The sequence below is a fragment of the Nicotiana tabacum genome, chromosome 10 (genome assembly GCF_000715075.1).
Source record: "Nicotiana tabacum cultivar K326 chromosome 10, ASM71507v2, whole genome shotgun sequence".
NCBI classification, from domain to species: domain Eukaryota; kingdom Viridiplantae; phylum Streptophyta; class Magnoliopsida; order Solanales; family Solanaceae; genus Nicotiana; species Nicotiana tabacum.
In genome coordinates this window covers 77,603,161-77,624,744 of record NC_134089.1, presented here as the reverse complement: position 1 = coordinate 77,624,744, position 21,584 = coordinate 77,603,161, and positions in this window count along the sequence as shown.

Genomic DNA, 21,584 nt, shown 5'->3' with positions numbered 1-21,584 from the left:
ATATAAATAAGAAGTGGAATAAGTCACAAATCAATATCATGAAATACATTAGTCTATGACGGCGTCTAAATATGACAAGAACGGACTCACAGTCTTCCAGAATTTGGTGTCACATTATCACGAGCATCTAAAAAAGTAAATTGTATCAACTGAACAACAACATTTTGAGTAAAAAGAAATAAATAGACATGAATTGATAAGTAGGGAAAAGGGATTTCATGTGTTGCGAATCAGATCAAATATGGCAGCTCACTGTGGAGTTTCAAAGTAAGATCCTACACTCCTAGATGGATACCCTTAGTGCTTGCCTCAGAATCTGCACAAAAATATACAGAAGTATAGTATGATTACAAAATTATAGTGCTCAGTAAGCATTAAGTCTAGCCTCGAAGAAATAGTGGTAAGGGATCAACACTGATACTTACTACCGTTCATAAACAAGTGAAAACATAAATTAGATATGAAATAACGCATGGTATCAAATCGGTATAAAAGATAAAGATAGAGTGTATGAAATCTAGGCATGCTTTTCAAACAAAAGAGAAAGAATATGATGTCAAATACCTCAATTCTTGCATAAAACATTATGTGTATCAATCAATATTTATAAAAAAACTACTGCATGAGTGATAACGCCCAACTCTAGTCCTAAAAAGAATAAGGGATCGCTACAAATATAGTCTGGTCTAAAAGTTTGAAGTCGAATACATTAAAGAACTAAGGCTTTACTACAACTGTTCAATATCACTAAGAAGGCAAGATCGAATAGTTTCTAAGTTATATATAAATATTAAGATTCTTATGCCTAACTAATTAACTAACAAATTAAAATAGTAAATTAATAACTAAAAATATTAAGGACTGGAGGCTAAATTAAGGTGGTTTAGAGTTATCCAATTGTCGGAATTCTTCCTGCTACGTCTTCTATAATTTCGCTTAAATATTCTCTATCAATCGTACGTACTTTGGGTATCGTAGCTCTCTCTCACGCAACTACCATAATTTACTAGACGTATTCTCTTGAACTACGCTAGCTGATACTAATTCACCGCTCACTATGATCGCAACAAGGTTCCTTTATCTCTAATCATGCCTTTAAACCCTCTATATTGATCTCTTACATACGTTAGGAGTGGTGCTGTTCAACAACTACCAAAATGCATACTCTCTCTCGAGCGATATTGTCACGACCCCGGTTCGTCCTCTGTGAACCATCGCGACGACACCTAGTCTCTACGACTAGGTAAGCCTAAAACGTGGAAGATAAACCAATTTGTGGAAGAATACAATTTAAAACAGAAATAATGTAACAAAATAGCGTTTTAAAAGTGTCACTCGCCATACAAAATATAACTCTCAAATCCAATATATATCTCTCACAAAACCCAAAAACCCATGAATCACAAGCTACGAATATAATAAAATGCTCTAACTCCGGAATGTCTACATCAACAAAAAAGATAGACGGGATGTCACTACAAGATATAATGGAAAGGGACTCCTCAGTCTGCAGATACAACAGATATACCTCGAAGTCTCTTGAGCAGTCGCCTCGCTTCAAGGGTGATAGGACTGTGTCGCAGTACCTAGATTTGCACATGCAAAACATGCGCAGAAAGGGCATGAGTACACCACAACGGTACTCAGTAAGTGACAAGCCTAACCTCAGTCGGGTAGTGACGAGAAAGGTCGGGGCCCTAGTGAGATAAAATAAAGATATAAGGTATGACAGTATAAGATAAGCAGTATAGTTGAAAGCTAACAATAAAAATTTAATATAGGAAAACAAGGAATTCAATAACTGAAACAGAGGCAAACCAATCACAAGGAAATAACCGGGGATCTCTCAGTATCCAAAGGTTTTCTTATTACCCTTAATATATGCCAGGGATCTGTTGGTATCCCGATGATCTCTTAGTACCCTCAATATATGCCAGGGATCTCTTGGTATCCTCAATGTATGATAGGGATCTCTTGGTATCCCGAGGATCTCTCGGTATCCTCAATATATGCTAGGGATCTCTTGGTATCCCGAGGATCTCTTGGTATCCTCAATGTATGATAGGGATCTCTTGGTATCCCAAGGATCTCTCGGTATCCTCAATATATGCTAGGGATCTCTTGGTATCCTCAATATACATGCTGGGGATCTCTCGTTGTTCCGCACTTCAGCTCAAATCGTAAATGCGTACAGGGGATCTCCCAGGATGCCATCCTGTAGTCCCAAAGTAAAACACATAACAATGGCACAAGGAATACTCAAATAAACTCAACTTCATAACAAGGTAACACAGACAATTCTAACCTAGCATACTTCACGTAATACAAATAAGGCATTTAAAACAAATAAAGCAATTAAGTCAATTAGACATGCTTCTCTAACTAACAACAGGTTTAAAAGTGCAAGTGAAATAAATAAAAAGGGAAAGCACAATTAAAGTTAGTTAATGAAAATCGGATTTTCAACAATTAGCACAAGTACGCACTTGTCACCTCACGTACAAGGCATTTCAATTATCACAATATCAATCTTAAGGGGAAAGTCCCCCACAAAAGGTTAGACAAGCCACTTACCTCAAACCGGCTCAATAATCAATCTGAAACCACGCTCTTGCCACGAGCACTTGACTCCAAATGGCCCAAATCTATTCAATTAAATTTCATAATATAAATAGCACTTCAAGTAACTGATTCTACAAAAATATTCTAAGCTACTACGCGAAATTAGGTAATATGACCAAAACGCCCCTCAGGACCACGTCTCGAAATCAAGCAAAATTTATATTTTTAGAATCCTTATACTCTCACGAGTTCATGCATACCAAAATTATCCAAATCTAAGGTCAAATCCCCAATCAAAAGTCGAATTCTAAGTCTAAAAGTTTTCTTCCAACTTTTTCCCAATTTTCATCTCCAATCTGAAATTACATGATGAAACTAACTATAGATTGATGGAATATAACTAGAAAGGACTAAAGAATTGTTACCCACTGATCTTCTCTTCATTTTCCTCTCAAAATCGTCCTCTCCCGAGCTCCAAATTAAATTTCAAACTTTTGAAAGTAAACCCTCAAAATTTCATATTTCTGCCCAGCTATTACCGCATCTGCGGTTCTCACTTAAAAAAAACTCTATCTCGCACCTGCGACCCAAAATCCGCATCTACGATCACACAGGTGCGGTTCCTTATGTTGCTTCTGCGGTTCCTGGCCCCCTTCCTCATTTCCGCTTCTGTGACCATTGAGCTGCTTCTGCGGCGCCACACCTGCGGTCCCACACTCGCAGGTGCGATTATGACAGAAAACCAGCAGCTGTAGCTGCAACTCCCAACTCCAAAATCCTTCCGTCAACCATCCGAAATCATCCCGAGGCCCCTGGGACCTCAACCAAAAGTACCAACAAGTCTAATATCACTGTCCAAACTTATACCAATCTTTAAAACACCCTAAATAATATCGAAACAACGAATCAACCACGGATTCAAGCTAAGAACTCCAAAGCTCTAGAAATACGCTTTCGATCAAAAAGACTGTCAAACCTCGTCCGAATGACCTGAAATTTTGCACATACGTCACATTCATCACTACGGAGCTACTCCAACTTCCGAAATTCCATTCTGTCCCTCGGATCAAAATCTCACTATCGAATCAGAAACTTTAAAATTCGACCTTTCGGCATTTCAAGCCTAAATTAGCTATGGACCTCCAAAACACAATCTGAGCACGCCCTAAGCCCAGAATCACCCAACGAAGCTAAGGAATCATCATAGTTCCATTCCGAGCTCGTGCTCATACTATTCCAACTACGGTCAACTTTCCAACACTTAAGCGCTCATTTAGGGACTAAGTGTCCCAAAACTCTCCGAAACTCAAAATCGAACATCTCAACAAATCAAAATATCAGAAATAAACTCGGAAAAAATAGTTAATAGGGGATCGGGTCGTAAATTTTTAAGACGACCGGCAGGGTCATCACAAATATACACACTAAATAGGCACAACCAATTGATGGCCATTCAATCAATAGCAATAAACACGTAGTTGAACAACTACAGAAATCCAGTGGCTCAATTATATAAAAACTAGTGAATTTTTTTGCGCGACTATAAATAGTGTTAGTAATATTTTACATAAAATTATATACTTTGTTAAGATTGAGAAGGTATTTTCTATCATTACATAGTATAATATACATACAAAAACTAATTCGATAAATTGATGAAATCACAAATATAATTTTTTTTATTAGATTTTAATTCTCTCTCTTCCATTAAATAGTAGAAGTTTTGTTTTTCTAAAATTTACTCTCAAATATAATTAAACATGAAATGAAAAGTAAATATAAATAGGAAAGGAAAAAAGAAATAAATGTCAATACAAGTTGCAATGCCTGTTAAGTGTTAATTGAATTACAATTTGGACAGATACTTCTTTTCATGTTCTTTTTAATTTTTTTATTGTTTTATTTTTTTCGTTTATATTCCTTAATCTCCTCCTCAATTCTCCATTCCCTAAAAGAGCTGCTATTCTTCTATTATTGTATTTTTCTTATTTTCTTTTTAATATTTTCTTAAAGGAACAATTAAAATAAGATGATATTAATAAAATCACAATCGGAAACAATGATAAATTTTCTATAAGTAATATTTTACCTTAATAATCTCTGAAACAACGGGTCTCAACATGTAAATGCCTTTATCGTTGAGCTACTTCCTGCAACGTTGTTATTTCTGGAATTAAGTCTGTTTATTTAATCAATCCAGTAGAGCAATAAACCCAAGAGTAAAAGACTCAAAAAAAAATGAAAATAAATACTGGCCAAGTTACCAAGAGCTATGCATCAGGGAGAAGCATTTGTTTGCATATATAGGTAACACATCTTCTAATTGTGGATCACATTTTCTAACCGTAAGGCAGTAGAACCATATTGATACTTATTAGTTATTACTATCTGATCACTCAGACTGACATAAAGAAAGTACAAAAGGAGATCTCATCTCCAAGAACCAAAATATACTAACAGCAAGCATATATTTTCCTAAAGGGATAAAAAAGATACAGATACAATTTTAATTTGATATAAGATTGAAAGAGAAACTCTGTAATTGTGAACCAGATGAAAATGTGTGAAAGATTGGTTTTCATGAGGAAGAGAGGAATACTAATTGGCACCATTATATTCACTATTGTAAACTTTTCGTTATGTAGGCATCCGTTCAAATTGCTACAGTTACTTTTATTAACTTTTTACAACTGTTTCACTTTATTATTAATTGTTGGCAGCCGTTTCAATCTTTTTGGAAGAACATTAGTTTTTATTTACCATATCAATAAACATAAGTAAATAGAAAAAATTATGGATAAAAGCAAGAATACAGGAAAAAACGTAAATAGCAATCCTCATTTCTTGAAGATGCCACATCAGATTTGCTATGTCCGGCTTTATTATATATATAGATGTCACAAAAATTTATCCTACAAAAAGTTCTATTAAAATCCTAGATAACAAATTAGCTATTCATAATAGTATACAAAATCTCAATACCATAAAACATAACCAATAATGAAAATAGAAAGAAGGAAGTGAAAAACTCGTAGAAGAATTCTCCGCTTTGCTCCTAGTGTGTTCTTGCCTCATTGGGTCGAATCCCCTCTCCAAAAACGTCTCTCCTCCTCCAAAAGTGAGTTTAAGGACTATTTATATGGGGTAGGGTTTGTTTAGGGCGAAATAATATAAGCAAATTCGGAACAACCTTTTCAGGTTAGCTTGTTCGCTCTCTCGTGTGCACGCGAGAATGAACGAGCAAAGTTCTTTTATTTTTCTTTTCCTTGTAAGTCTCTCGTGCACTTCCATGCCTTTTTGCCATAATTCGCTATTTCTTGTTCACTCTCGCATGCACACAAGAGAGTGAACAAGCTAGCCGAGCATAATTCAATACAAAAACTCGCTTCTACACATAAGAATGCATGTAATGAGAATAATTCAATACAAAAGCTCATATAACCACCTGTAACCACACAAGTTATGAGATAAAAGTACACCAAAAAATATGCCTTTTTAGCCGTTTATCAATGAGTCTACGATGTATATGGATGCTCATGATCTACCTCAATACCTTAGTACACAAATTCATGTGCCTGGCACAGTCTGCATGTCCAAACCAAGCACCAATTTTAGCGCCTATGCTCATACGACCAAAAGTAATATGGGTAATTACCTGACTCCGGAGAAACGAATTCATATCCAATCGTCAATCATATCACAGTAATGATCAATAATCAATATCCGTGAACAGTATCCTAGTACTAAAATCCTCAACTTTCTTCAATATCTAACTCTCCCAACTCATGCATATGTGTATAAATATTCACATGGATAAGATATGGATACGACTAATTATGTAATTCAACTTTTCATAATAGTTCAACATACTTATTCAATATTCATAAGTCTAATCATGACATCTAATATGAGTAAAGTAAGTCAAGTAGCCACTAAGTGATAAATCAAATAAAGCAAGTGTATGGTTATGGCTAATTAAAAAGCTCAACATGATGAAAAAAGTCCTTCATGACTAAATAAACAAGTCATAACCTTTAGCATGGTTACTAATTATAGTTAAGATTCACTAGATAGTCAGAGAATCAAGGCAACATAAATAAATACTTTACAATCCAAGTAATACATATTATAAGTCTAATTCTCCCTGGACATAGTTATAACCTAAGTAACGTTTATATACCTGTCACCTCGCATATATGTAGCTCCTAAATCAAGTACCAAATAGCAAATAAGTCACCTATGGAAAAAATTCCCTCTTACAAAGGTAGAAAGAGATTACCTCTTTCCGGGAATATGTTCAACCTTCCAAAATCGCTTTTTTCTTTCAAATCCACAACCAAACGATTTGAATCTATCAAATATTACTTAATTAGTTAATATAGGCTTTAGCAATTGGTTTCAGATAAAAAAATTCAATCATGAACACAAATCAAAAAGTCAAACTCATGCCTCGAGATCAAAATCTAAAATTGATCAAAAATCTAGATTATCCATGTACTTCAAGTCTAAATATATAATTAGATTTTGAATAGAGGTTCAATTTAATGCTCAAAACCTCCAAATTCACTCTCTTATGTTCACACCAAAAATCACATTTTCTATCCTTTAAATCCTTTATTTAAGGGTTAAAATCCATGTAGATCCATGAAATATAATCAAAATGGGTTAGAATCACTTACTCTATTTCTTTGGATGAAAATATCTTTGAAAATCGCCTTTCTTGTAGTGTAGGATTTCAAAATATAAGAGAATGGACAAAATCCTAAACTATTAGCTTAAAAAACTGCAAGGGGTCCTTAATCGTGATCGCGTCTCGACCCCTCGCGATCGTGGAGCACAATTGACCAATGTATCTACGCAATCCTGGCTTGCTTTTTGCTACCGCGTCGGCCATCTGCATGGCCCTTTTCTGACCCTTCGCGAATGCGATCCCTTCATCACGAATACAATGCACCGCACACACAACACTGTGCGATTGCGATCCTGCACCAGCAAATGCAAAGCACAAAACACCTGCCCATACTGCATCTCGACAATCGTAAGCCTCTACTCCTCGATTGTGAAACACTGTAACACAACAGCAAATCAGTTGCTGTATTTTTATCTGAAATGGTCAGAAACCTCCTCGAAACTTACTCGATCCCCTCGAGGCCCCGTTCATTCATTCCAACAAGTTCATATACTTTGTAACAACTTGTCCTAAGACTCAAAATATAAAAACAATTAAAAAATCAAGAATTGATGTGACGATCCGATAGGTCGTTTTGAATACTAGCCTTTATTTATGCATTTCGAGACTTTCCATACCTTCATTTGATGTTTATTAATTTATGTGCATGGTCCATATAATTTTTCAGAATGTTTTTACAATAAATTTTGAAGAAAATGTGATTTTTGGCCTAAAATGAGACTTGAGTTGAACATGATCAAAAATCTTGATAAACGACCTCGGATCGGTATTTTGATAATTTCGGTAGATTCTGTGAGCACGTGATTTTTGCCCTATATGAATTAATCCCACAGATTTAAACAAAATAATTTTTTCCATTGTTTGCAATTTTGTGGATTTTTTGGCATTTTCTGTCAATTGTTTGCATATGTCTGTGCATGTTTATTTTATTTAAATTAATAAAAAATACAAAAATATGTTGCATTTGCATTTAAGACTTAACTTTGAATTTTTGAATTAAGTAATTAATTAGTAATTTTACAAAAATGAAAAAAATAAAAAATAAAGTTTATTTTGCACCTTTTAATTTCAATTTTGAATTGTGGTAGTTTTTTCTCTAAAATCTAGTTTAATTACTTATAGTTAATCATTTGATTTGTAGGACAATTTGATTTAGGGATTAATTTAGGTTTTACATTTTAATTTTGGAAAGAAAAAAAAAGAGAGGAAAGAATTTTGAAGAAAATAAAAGGAAATTGAAAAGAAGGAGAAAACAATTAGATTTGAATCAGATTTTTGGGCCAATCTCTTTTCAATTTTAAGCCCAAGTCATTTCCCCCGCTGAAACCCGCCCAATTGAAGCCCAAAACCCACTCCCAAATTACCCGATCCCCACCCTTATCCAAACGACCCCGTTTCAGCGACATGTGATCTGGACCGTCGAAGATTAGTTGATCAAACGACTGGGAAGTGGGGTTGCTTTAATATAAGACTGTCTGAATCTGCTACCCCCCCAAGTCGTCTCCCTTACACACTCTCTCTTCAGAGACAACCTTTAGAACCCTAGCGTCGCACTTTTTTTTTCCACCACCATGGGGTGGCGGTGCCACCTCCTTTTAACGCCAAAATCACACCACATACCCCCCATGATCTCCTCTCTCCAAATCCCTAACCCATACTCTTCGAATCAGCGCGGAACTCGTCGAATTTTAAATCCGAGTTCAACTCAAAAGTTCAAAATCATCTCCTTTCAATCCCGACAACATGCAATGTTTTCTTTCAAAGTTTGAGAGCCTGACTCGACGAAATAGATGTCGATTCAGTTGTTCTTGACAAAGAACAACGGATTCGACATAAGTTTGGTTGACTTTTCTGTCTCCATTTGGTTTCGAGCATGACTGGGTAAGTTCTTTTTCATCTCTTGTGATTTTCTTTCAACTGGTTCATCTTCCTCCTCATCCCTTTTCTTTTGGGTCGGTCAAAGTTCATGTGGGTGTTCTGGGTTCGAACTGGGTCCTTTTCTGTTCCTCTGTTAGTTGAAACAGCTAAGTTTCTTGATCCACTTTGTCTTGTTGTTTTTAGTTTTTGTGTTGATAAGCTTTAATGTTTCATTATCAGTTTAATTGCATAGCTAATGAAGTTAGGTCCATAATTCATTTGCTGTTATGAAATAAGATTGGTTAGTTCTTTAATTTTGCCTTTTGTTTAGGTTGTTTTTTTTAGAAATAGCTCCAGGCTTCTTTGTTTGGAAAAATTTGGTTTAGCTCTAATCTGGGCCCATAAGTATTGCAATTGGTTTATGAATAGCAACAGGCCCAACAAGGATTTAATTTGGGGTCTATGACCCAATTAGCTTGACCAGTTGACCCGGGTGGTTTTAGGGTAAAAACAGGATCATTGTAGGGTATTTTAGGCAGTTCATCTGGTAAATCTCTTTGTAACCACCTGAACAAGCTTTTTGGAAGCTGGAAAAGGACTTTGCTTGGCAAGCAAGCAAAAATTTGAGGGATCAAGTAGCAAAAAAAGAATTAGAAAAGGACTAGAATTGAAACAATAAAATCTGATAGTTTCCCTATTGCTTGCCTATAAAGGCATCTGAATCTTGCCTCTGAAGAAGGGACCGAAGGAAGGAGAGAGGAGAAAATTCTGAGAAAACAAAACGGCTGAATAAGTTCTAAAAAATATACTGACTTCCAGCCTTTTCTTTGAAAAACCTGATCAAATTCTGTATTTTCCTTAGTTAAGATCCCTGATGGTTTCACATCCTTTAATCTTTGGTCGAAGAATGGTTTGAATTTGGGTCTTGAAGAACTGGTTTTGAAGTTTTGGGTTTATATAAGTTACTGTTTTATTGGTTGAGTCCAACTAGTTTTTTTGTTTGGTTTCCTACTCTCTGGGTACTGATTGCTAGGTGGTTGTTGCTTATTGCTTCCTCACTTCTTTCTTCCCTTTTCAATTTCCAGGTATGCTCTTGAAACTGTAACGGAGCTGAAGCCTGATTGAATTTGTGTAAAGATTCATGAACCTGAGTTGGGATTTAAATAGAAACACTATTTCTAGCTATATCTACTGCTATATTCTGCCATTTTACGATTAAATTCCCTTAGTTTGTAGCAATGTAGTTTTCTTGCATGTATTGTTTTGCTTAGTCATTTTAGTATCTCAGGGCTGTGGTGTTAAGCTCAAATAGTTGTTTAGGTTCAGAACATTAGCTTGTAATAAGGATTGGACTCTATTGTATGAGTAAATTGCTAGATGTATTGTAGTAAAAGGTTGTCTGAATAGGCCAATCTAGTGTTCCTGTGGGTTCAAATCAGCTATTATTATGCTGAAATTTGTCTAGGAGTCTACTTTACAGTTTGGAGAGCTTTGTAGTATATCATTTGTTAAAATTGTCTGTTAAGTGGTCTAAATGGATTCAAATTCCCAATGTTTGTTTATGGGATTAGTTCAGAAATTAAGTGCAAGCATGTTCTGTGTTTTACATTTACTCTTGAATGATTTTAATTGGCCAATAATCATGTTGGAAGATTTAGTATGATTTCTGGGAACCCAAGTAAAATTGGAGTTTGGTTTATTGGTTTAGTGCCTGTCGGTGTTAGGGGAATTCATAGAGCCTAATTGTGTAAAGAATCCGTTGGTTGATTATTACTGTTAGCTTGCTAATTGAGCAGATTCGATGGTTTTAAAATCATGGTTTTTGGATCCTACAAGTTTTATTAGTGTAAGGTTTAATTGAAGTTAGTTAAGGTTTTTTTTTTTGAAAGTTCAAAATTGCATGCTGTATGGCTTCCAATACTTGGACCTCTAACTATTTTCAAAATCATGGCGTTTGGATGTGTTTTAATCTTTTGTCATTTCAATCGTTACTCGCATGCTGTGGGGATTCGATGTTGAGTCCCAAGCTTGGTAATTCTAGGGCCGCTAAATTTGGGCCCATATTGGGCCTGAATCTGAAAAGGCTCGCCTAGGATCAGCATCGTGCATTTAGCATCGCTTGGGGCCTGCTTGATTTCGTTGGCCCAGTTCCCTTGATTGTTGGTTTGTGAATAGAAAATTTGGTTCGAGCTTTTTAGCCTAGTGTATATTCTGAACTCCTGGGTTGCTTCTCTTACTTAATCAATTAGGCTTTTCTAAAATGAATTTGGGGCGAACCATATTAGACGAATCACTAGTTATGACCCTCGTAAGTTAACTTTGAAACCGGTTGGTCAGAATAAATTGAGGTGCGCTGTGCCAAACAAACTGACATTGCATGGCCTTCATTTAATCAATCTTGTTTAATCCTTAGAATTCTAGGCATGCCATTTAGCGAAATTTCTATGGCCCTCGCAAAGTTGTAAACGCGTAGTTGCTTTAGGCGCGTTATTTTAATAATTTACCTTCCTAAATTCGGGTGCACATTTATGTGGCCCAAATTCAAATATCAACAATGTTGGATAAAATGTGTCGGGGACTGCGGGTGCATTTATGTGACGTAGTTCAAGATGTATTTTAAATGACGTTGCAATCTTCCTTAAAAATAATTAAAGTAGTTATAAAGTTTAAAATTGAACTATAGGTTAAAACTTGTATTAAAATCAGATAATAAGCCAATTATAACAGTTGAGCGACCATGCTAGAACCACAGAACTCGGGAATTTCTAACACCTTCTCCCGGGTTAACAGAATTCCTTACCCGGATTTCTGGTTCGCAGACTGTAATACAGAGTCAATCTTTTCCTCGATTTCGGGATTGGAACAGGTGACTTGGGACACCATAAATCTCCCAAGTGGCGACTTTGAATTTTAAATAATAAATAAATCCCGTTTTGATTGTCCTTTAATTGGAAAGACTCATTTATACTCTCTCGGGGTGTGTGGTAAAAAAGGAGGTGTGACAGCTCTGGCGACTCTGCTGGGGAACGAACCCATAATCTCTGGTTTAGGGTTCATAATTTGAGCATAGATAAATTTTTATATTTGGCTTCATCTGATTTTGTTACATGTTTGGGCCGTGATGTGCTAAATATTGCTTTTACCGCTTTGATATTATCTGAAATTGTATATAAACTGCTACGAATCCCTTCTCTTCTCATCTTCGGGGATATGCTCGCTAGTCGAGACTCCCTATTATGTTAGTGTCATACCTTGAAATAAGAAAGAGGCTCGGATAAGTTACTAAGCCGGATGGCCTTTTAGTTCCCGGTACATAGCCCCCTCCTCGGCTCGAGTTGTCCGCTCGGGTACACAGTCTAGTACAACATACCCAGGGTTTTGAAATTAGAATAACTCAGCCTCATGTCGGATCCCTAGTAGGCACGTTTGTTTGCATCATGTGCATTTAACTTTGGAGACTCAAAATAGGGGTTGGGTCTGTCTAGGACAGGTATACCCGAAATGTAAAGACCATTAGGATGCATCTTACTTGCTACTTGCGCATTCATTTGCTTCGGATTTGCATGTTGACGCTTACAAGGAAAACTTAGATGGTTGAGAGGAATAAGTGCCTGTTTTGAAAAACTAATGTCCCAAACATACCAAAACTCTGCCGAAATTTTGAAAAAAAAGAATCTTGTAGTTTTCAAAGAAAAGGAAAAAAAAGGAAAATCTTTGTGTTTTAGAAAGTTGGTTTTATTTTGATAAATTTGCCTGAACTACGCCAGTTTGATTCTCACAGGGTGTGAGATACGTAGGTAACCCCCATCAGGTCCAACTTCCTTTTTGCAAAAATAGACCGAAGAGAAAACGAAAAAAACAAACAAAATTTTGTTTTTATTATAATGGTTAAGGTAATGCCATCTTTGTCAAAATAGCCGATTGTCCCCAAAAGGACGCCGAAAGGCTGTTTTTGCAAGAACAGCCGCCTTCGTTCTCTTTTTCAATTTTTAGCCGGTTGGCGAGCACAACCTTAAAATCTTCCTCCGGAAGTGATGAAAGGCAGTATTTACAAAGCCGGGTTTTTACTTTCGAAATGAAAATCTGAAAAAAGTGTCAGCTTTGCTTTGGAGTCAATTGAATCATTATTTTGCTTAATCACCCTAATAAATGTGCAGAATGAGCACGAGTTAGAATTTGCCAATAACAGTCTTGAATAAGATCCCTTTGGAGTTGCATATGTGGTGGGATGATCTGGGTAAATCGGGACAAGACACGGTCAATCTATACCTGGGAGGCCTCACTGGGTTGCTGAAGATTAATCCTAGGGGAGACATCATAAAGGCGTTGGTTACATTCTAGGACCCGACCCACAACGTATTTCACTTCTCAGATTTTTAACTTACCCCAACATTGGAGGAAATAGATGGATATATTGGGGGTCCCAAAGTTCCTCTGAGACACCAGTACCTGATTGTTGCAAGTGCCGTAGCCGTACACAGGTTCTTAGACTCTTTGAAAATACGCAGGGGGTCCACAACCCAGACTTGGCAGCTGGTTTTTGTACTTTGCAGTTTATATACAACAGATATGGTCATATAGGAGGGTTCAACAAGCCGGAAAACAAAATCTGCACAAAGGAAACTGCCTTAAGTGGGAAGAACACAGATGTTTTGCATTTATGGTGGTCTTTTTGGGACTTTTGGTGTTTCCTAGAAAAGATGGAAATATTGACGTACGAGTAGCCGGGGTTGTCAGCACTTTGCTCACTCAGGACAATAGCACTCTCGCACCCATGATAGTAGCCGAAATCTTCCGCTCTCACAACCTGCAAAGTAGGAGGAGACTTTTTCGAGGGGTGCAACGTGTTGCTGCATATGTGGATGATCGAACACCTATGCCATCGTCCTCAATTTATGAGTTATGGGTCGATAGAGAAAACATTTATAATGGAATTTTATACGAGGGTTGATGGGATCAGCTTGCCAGAAGGGATTACAGATTGGATAGCACGCCTCCGTTCCAACACTGCAAACCAAATAGAGTGGACATTTGGATGGCTGCATGTGGATGAGATCATATATATGCCAGCCACTGGGCCTCATTTCCTCTTGATGGGACTTAGGAGTATCCAGCCTTATGCCCTATATCGGGTTTTGAGGCAGTTGGGGAGATGCCAGATAGTTCCGAGAGATGAAGATCTTAGTGCCCAAGTAGTCGAGATCGGACCTAACGATCAGTTTCATGAAGTAGCTGTCCGCCAAATTTGGAGCGAATGTCAATACTTAACAGCCAATACCTGTGTACGTGATCGATCCAAAGGTGAGGTTTCACCAGGGTACCTTCCTTGGTATAGAAGAGAAATTGAGTTTTGGAGGCCGACCAAAAGACCCCATCTTCAGGAATTCGTCGAGGCGTCACAAGGACAATGGGCTTGGTTGGCTAAGGAGAATGAGTACAGGGCCACAATAGGAAGGCTGGAAAAACAAGTCAAAGAACTTCAATTTGAGAATAGCTTGCAAGCAGCAGCAGATGAAGGAGAAAAGAAAAATCTCGCTAAAGAAAATGAGGCCCTTCGAGCCCAAATTCAAAAAATGAAAATAGCGGCAAAAAACCTCGCCCGAAGTGCCAAAGACGAAAAAACTCGTAAATAACCTGAGGCAGAAAGTGAATGACTATAGTTTTGATTTGAACAAAGCAGAAAGTGAACTAGCTATGGATCAAAAGCAATGGGCTAAAAATGCAAATGAACGAGCACGCCTGGTTAAGCAGTTGAAAGAAAAGTACGACAATGAGGTCGCGGGATTAAAGAAAAGGGTTATCGTTACGGAAAACAAAATGATCAAACAGGCTAAAGACTTCAAGGTTGAAAGAGAGCATTGTTATACAACATTGGCACAATTAGAAATTGTTTTGCAACAACTTCAGGAGCAGAAACAAGTGGCCGAGCAAACTTTGGAAGCCAGGGCCCAGTAGATCGGGCGTTTGTTGCAAGAAAAAGGTGTCATAAGAGAAAGAATTAGAACCATCACCGATAACATTGTTTTGAAGTGCCACGTATGTGAGGATATGAATCGCACCACCTTCTTCGCGGCAGTGATGACATTTTTTAAACAGATAATGAGTGACTTAGATCGACTTCAAAGGGATCTTGCATATAGGCCCGCGACGAGACCGAATGATGTCCCGCGAGCACCAGGAGCATTAATGTATTCATGATTTTTCAGTTGAGTCTGTATTTCCTTTTCCGTTAGAGTCTGTCAGTTGTTTTGAGTCTATATTTTCTTTCTGCTGGGGTCTGTCAGTTGTTGTTGAGTCTGTATTTTCTTTTGTTGGAGTATGATATTTTTGGAGTCTGTATTTTGTCTTTTAATCAGAGTCCGTTAGTTTCTTTTGATGTATGTTAGTTGTAAGTTTTTGTAATCAAAGCATTTGCTTTTTATGGAAATTAAAAATCCTAAAAATGTTTATCTCACACTTATCTCCCAGAACTACGCTCAGTCTGATTCATGCAGAATCATGATACATAAGCAATCTCCATAGGATTCAACCATAACCAAAAGAAAAAGAAGAGAAGAAGAAAAACGAAAAGAGAGAGGAAAAACAAGAGAGGAAAAGAAAGGAAAAAAGAAGAAGAAGAAGAAAAAAATCAAGAGAAAGAAGCAATAGCAAAACAAGAGGGAATAAAAACAAAGAGAAAGCAAGGGCAAGAGTGAAAACATGAAAAGAAAAAAAAAGAAGAAAAAGAAAAGCCGGGATGATGCAAGCAGCCGATCAAATGCATAATAGAAACGGTTAACTGCTTAGGTGCATTCATTCCCCAAAATGTGCGGTTACCAATTTGTTAAAGCCCTAATCACTAATAAGGTTGTTGTTGATATATTGAGTCCAGGCAAGTGGTTAGTTGATTGGCATTCTAGCAATTCACTCATACAACACCCGATCAAAAGACAGGCTAAATATGGCCAACCAAGAAATGGAGGCAAGTATTGTCGACCCGTCAAAAGAGGTGGAAGAATTGGATGTTAATGCGATGAAGGAAGAGATGTATAAGTTAAAGTAGCAAATGGCTGAAATGTACCAGGCCTGGGCAAAAGGTCATCCACCACCGGTTTATCCTGCCAACCCTGCTTATATCCCACTATTAGCTCAACCTCAGGAACCTCCCACTGTGAACTCATCTCAAGCATTTCCCCTCTACCAACAATGCCACGACACCACTTCCCATACATCACAAGCTCCTCCACCTAGACAAGTCCCACACCCTCCTCCACCAATCACACATGTTCTTGTGGCACCTCCACCTGCTGCATTACACCGATCTTCCAGTAAACCTCTGTTTCAAACTTATGACAACCAGTATTATCCCTCTGAACATACCTTCAAAGTTCCGGAACCATATTCTTACACCCCTAATCTTGATCTCCCGGAGGAGACTGAGAAGCCATCCGAAAATCCCGAGCATGAAAAGATGATCAGAAATGTCAAAAGTTTAGAACAATCATTCAGAGATATGAGGGGTTGGGGGGTCAAGTAAGTGTTGCCTATAAAGATTTATGCATGTTCCCAGATGTTCAGTTACCAGCAGGGTTCAAGATGCCCAAGTTTGATCTGTACGACGAGCATGGTGACCCAGTAGCACACTTAAGAGGATTTTGTAGCAAGATGAGAGGGGAAGGCGGAAGAGATGAATTGCGGATGGCATATTTCAGCCAAAGTCTGAGTGGATCAACATTAGAATGGTATACCAGACATGATCAGAGCAGGTGGTACACATGGGACGATTTGGCCCAAGCCTTCGCCTGCCATTTTCAATACAATCTTGAAATCATCCCAGACCGTCTGTCATTAACAAAGATCGAGAAGAAGCCCGGTGAAAGTTTCAGGGAATATGGATTCCGTTAGAGGGAGCAAGAAGCGAGGGTTGACCCTCCGATGAAAGAAAGTGAGATGGTTGATTATTTCGTGCAAGCTTTAGAGCCCACTTATTTTGGTCATTTGGTGTCAGCAGTGGGCAAGTCCTTTAATGAGGTTGTAAAAATGGGAGGAATGGTAGAATAGGGACTCAAGTCTAATAAAATCATGAGCTACTCAGCAATTAAAGCAACCACCCAGGCCATCCAAAATGGTACTGGGGGTGTACTCGGGAAAAAGAAGAAAGAGGATGTTGCGACAATTGAGTCGGTAGCTTGGGTCGAATACAGGAACCTTCCATGTTACTACAACCCGCCTCGACCCTATCACCAAACTTACCCCCACACTCCATATAGCCCACCACAACACTACTACCCACCGCCAGATCCCCATTTTTCCATCCATCACACACAAACCTATACCCAACCTCCTGCTCATGCACAATGGCGTGCGCCAGCTCCACAAAATCCATACCCAGCTCCACAAAATACCCATCCACCCCCAAGAGCCTATAGAAATCCCCCTGGAACAGGTTTTCGGCCAAATCAAGCCTTTAAGAATGAGAGGTTACAGAAGCAGAAGACTTTCACTCCATTGAGAGAATCATATACTAGTCTATTCCACAGATTGAGACAGTTGGGTATGTTGAATCCAATCGAGGCTAAACTGCCAAATCTCCCTCCCAGAAATCTTAACTGCTCGGTGAGTTGTGAGTATTGTTCAGGGGGCCCGGGGCATGACACAGAGAAATGCTAGAAATTGAAAACAACTATTCAAGAGCTCATTGATACTAATCGGATTGAGGTCCAAGCCCCGGAGGCACCCAATATCAACCAGAACCCGTTGCCGGCCCATTATGAGACAAATATTATTGAGATAGTGCATAAGGGAGGGGAGCCTAAGAAGCTTTCGCAAACCGTCATGATGATTCGGGCTAGTGAAGCCAAGCTGTTTGAAAAGTCAACAAGTTAGAAGTCTGTGACCAAGTTGAACGGGGCAAATAATGAACCATCTGTAGAGGTCAAGAATGGGTCCTCAAGTGACGTTGCAGGAAAACATAAAAGAGCAAAAGTGGTTGTGCCAGGAGTGACGAACAAGCCTGTGGTAATTGTGAAGGGCGCCCGCACATATCCTGTCATTATCAAACCGATAACTCAATTATCGATAGTCAACAGCAAGGCAGCCCCATAGAATTATGAACGAGTGACAGTGACTTACAAAGGGAAAGAGGTTAAAGAAGAAGTGTGTGAGACCCATGGTTTGACTCGATCCGGGAGATGCTTTGCCCCCGAAGAGTTGAGAAAAGCTAAGACCTCCAAAGATAACCCAGTGTTGGTGATGAAAGCTGTGACCGAGGAAGAAGTAGAGGAATTTCTGAGAAAGATGAAAGTGCAGGACTATTCCATTGTAGAGCAGTTAAGGAAGACACCGGCTCAGATCTCGCTATTGTCATTATTGATCCATTCAGATAAGCATCGTCGGGCTTTGATGAAGATCTTGAACGAAGCCCACATTCCTAACAAATCTCAGTAAACCACTTGGAAAAGATAGCTAATAATATATTTGAGGTAAACAGAGTCACTCTTTCTGATGATGAATTGCTCGTAGAGGGTACTGAGCACAATAGAGCCCTCTATCAGACGATGAAATGTGAAGATTCCGTGGTTATTCGGGTACTGGTTGACAATGGTTCCAGTGCAAATATTTGCCCTCTTTCCACTCTGAACAAGTTAAAGGTGGATGATGAAAGAATTCATAAGAATAGTATCTGCGTTCGGGGATTCGACGGTGGAGGGAAAGATTTAGTTGGGGACATAGTGCTCGAGCTTACAATAGGGCCAGTTGAATTTACTATGGAATTCCAGGTGCTCGATGTGGCTGTTTCTTACAATCTACTGTTAGGTCGACCCTGGATTCATGCTGCCAAAGCGGTCCCATCCACTCTGCATCAAATGGTTAAGTTTGAATGGGATAGACAAGAAATTGTTGTACATGGCGAAGATAATTTGTGTGTTCCCAGTAATGCCATTGTTCCGTTCATAGAGTTTGAAGACGACAACGGGCCATGGGTTTATCAGGTTTTTGACACGGTATCAGTAGAGAAAATTCCTGAAAGGAAGTGCGTGCCGACTCCAAGGGTAGCTGCTGCATCAGTCATGGTAGCCGTTGAAATGTTGAAAAATGGTTTTGTACCAGGCAAGGATTTGGGTGCATCTTTGCAAGGTATCGTACAACAGGTTTCTCTCCCTAAACACTTGGATACATTTGGTCTGGGATTCAAGCCCACAGTCGCAAACGTGAGAAGATCCAGAAAAATGAAATAGAGAGCATGGCCCCTTCCAAAGCCAGTCCCGCATCTTTCTAGATCATTTGTCAGGCCTGGTACCAGAAAGCGCCCAGTGATGACAGTTCCTAGTTCGGTGGTTGATATGGATGGAGATTTGATGGAAAAGTTTGAGATGATATTCGACGAAGTGAACATGGTGGAAGCTGGAGAGGGTTCTAGCAAGGCGGATGCGCAATTTGTTGTGCCCAGTGCAAAGATTAACAATTTGGAAGCTACTCCTCTCCCCACCAGGACGGAGTTTTGGTAGTTTGCTTTGATTTTCTTTCAGTTTATCTGGATTATCCCAGGGTTGTAGTTCAGGTTCTATGTTCCATCAGTTTGGATGTATAAGCCTTGTTATTTCTAATTTCAATGAAATGCAATTTCCCTTTTTCTCCCTTCCTGATAGTTTTATTTTTGTTTTTCTTTTCTTACTTGTACAGTTCATTTTATGCTGGCTTCAATGATATGACATGCATGCAGAATCTCCGGCCCAGTCTTAAAAGCCAATCTAATTTTGAAATAGTAATTCAAGAAATAGAGTGTGATGTTGAATCGGAATATGATGAGGATGAAGCCTTTGAAGAGATTAGTAAAGAATTAAGCCATTTTGAAGAAAAACCCAAGCCTAACCTGAGTGATACAGAAGCAATCAATTTAGGGGACCAAGATAATGTCCGGAAAACTAAAAAAAGTGTCCATCTTGAACCACAACTCAGAGAGGAGATAATTAAAACACTGTTCGAGTATAAAGATGTTTTTGCATGGTCCTATAACGACATGCCAGGTCTAAGCACTAGTTTGGTGGTTCACAAATTTCCCACTGATCCGACATTCCCCCTGTCAAGCAGACGCTGAGGAAATTTAAAACTAATATGAGTGTGAAAATTAAGGAAGAGGTCACCAAACAGTTTGAGGCCAAAGTCATTCGGGTTACCCGGTATCCCACCTGGTTAGCCAATGTTGTGCCTGTGCCGAAGAAGGATGGTAAGACCAAGGTTTGTGTTGATTATCGAGATCTCAACAAGGCAAGTCCCAAGGATAACTTCCCATTGCCGAACATCCATATATTGATCGATAATTGTGCCAAACATGAAATTTGTTCTTTTATGGATTGTTATGCGGGTTACCACCAGATCTTAATGGATGAGGAGGACGTAGAAAAGACAGCATTCATCACACCATGGGGAACATACTACTATCAGGTCATGCCATTTGGTTTGAAAAATGCGGGAGCAACCTACATGAGGGCAATGACGACCATATTTCACGACATGATACACAGGGAAATCGAGGTTTCTATGGATGATGTGATTGTAAAGTATAGAAAGCAGTCTAATCATGTCAGAGATCTGAGAAAGATCTTCCAAAGGCTTTGCAGGTACAATCTCAAGCTCAACCCTGCAAAATGCGCATTCGGTGTCCCGTCTGGAAAGTTGTTGGGATTCATAGTCAGCCGCCGAGGTATTGAATTAGACCCATCAAAGATCAAAGCTATCCAGGAGTTGCCTCCCCCAAAGAACAAGACTGGGGTGGTGAGTCTATTGGGGAGATTGAATTACATCAGCAGGTTTATTGCTCAGCTCACGACAACTTGTGAGCCCATCTTCAAACTGTTAAAGAAAGATGTTGCGGTTAAGTGGACAGATGAATGTCAGGAAGCATTTGATAGGATAAATGGGTACTTGTCAAACCCACCTGTGTTGGTCCCTCCAGAACCAGGGATACCTTTGATTCTATATTTGACGGTCTTGGGAAATTAATTTGGATATGTGTTAGGACAGCATGACATCACTGGCAGGAAGGAGCAAGCCATCTATTATCTTAGGAAGAACTTCACATCTTACAAGGTTAAGTACACTCATCTTGAGAGGACGTGTTGCGCCCTAACTTGGGTAGCCCAGAAGCTGAAACATTATTTGTCATCTTATACTACTTACCTCATCTCTCGCTTGGATCCATTGAAGTATATCTTCCAGAAGCCTATGCCCACGTGAAGGCTCGCAAAGTGGAAGATCATGCTCACAGAATTTGACATTGTCTACGTGACCTGGACTGCGATGAAAGCACAAGTGTTGGCCGACCATTTGGCTGAGAATCCTGTGGATGAAGAATACGAACCTTTGAAGACGTATTTCCCTGATGAAGAGGTAATGCACATTGAAGAGTTGGAACAGAGTGAAAGGCCAGGATGGAAACTTTTCTTTGATGGGGCTGCTAACATGAAAGGCATTGGGATAGGATCGGTACTTGTTT